The following is a 658-nucleotide window of genomic DNA, read 5'->3' on the forward strand; positions in this document are numbered from 1 at the left end:
TGTAAAAAGCCTAAAAAAAAAAAAAAAGAAAAAAAAAAAAAAATGATACAGTCTGAGCAAGAGTACAAATATAAATACATAAAAACATTTTTTTTTTAAATGTAACAGATCAACAAAAATAGGATGTTCCCTCAATTAAATAAATTACACTAAAATGGAACACCTGCAGGAAAATTTATATTCGATAAACTTAGAGGCGAGAACCACAGATCCTGGACACAGATTGGCCGACCTTGCGAGACGCAATCAAGACTTTGAAGTAGAGCCGTTGACAATGAGGGAAACATAGGGACTCTTATGTTTGATTCTATGCCAATATGGGCTCTGGAGGTATCACTGTTGCCCAATGGGTAATGTCAAAAATTATCCTGGGAAAAGTGGGGGAGGGGTGGACAGAGACTATACACATCGGGCCAGATAAACTAAGTTGGTTGGTTGAGGAATACCAATTGTCACATTTGCCATCTTATTTTGGTGCATCGCTTATCAAATAAGCTACAAATGTGGCAGCGCTTAAGTTTGGCACATAGTAGAATGCATACCTGTCTTGCGCCATTGTCCTCTTGGCGCACTACCATTGCGCCAAATATTGACAAAAACTCCTGTGACATTTGACGCAGATTGTGAAAATTTGTGCAAAAAGTTGCACTTGTTATAT

This window comes from Nanorana parkeri, unplaced genomic scaffold (assembly GCF_000935625.1).
Source record: "Nanorana parkeri isolate BGI_ZX_2015 unplaced genomic scaffold, ASM93562v1 scaffold1237, whole genome shotgun sequence".
In the NCBI taxonomy this organism is placed as follows: domain Eukaryota; kingdom Metazoa; phylum Chordata; class Amphibia; order Anura; family Dicroglossidae; genus Nanorana; species Nanorana parkeri.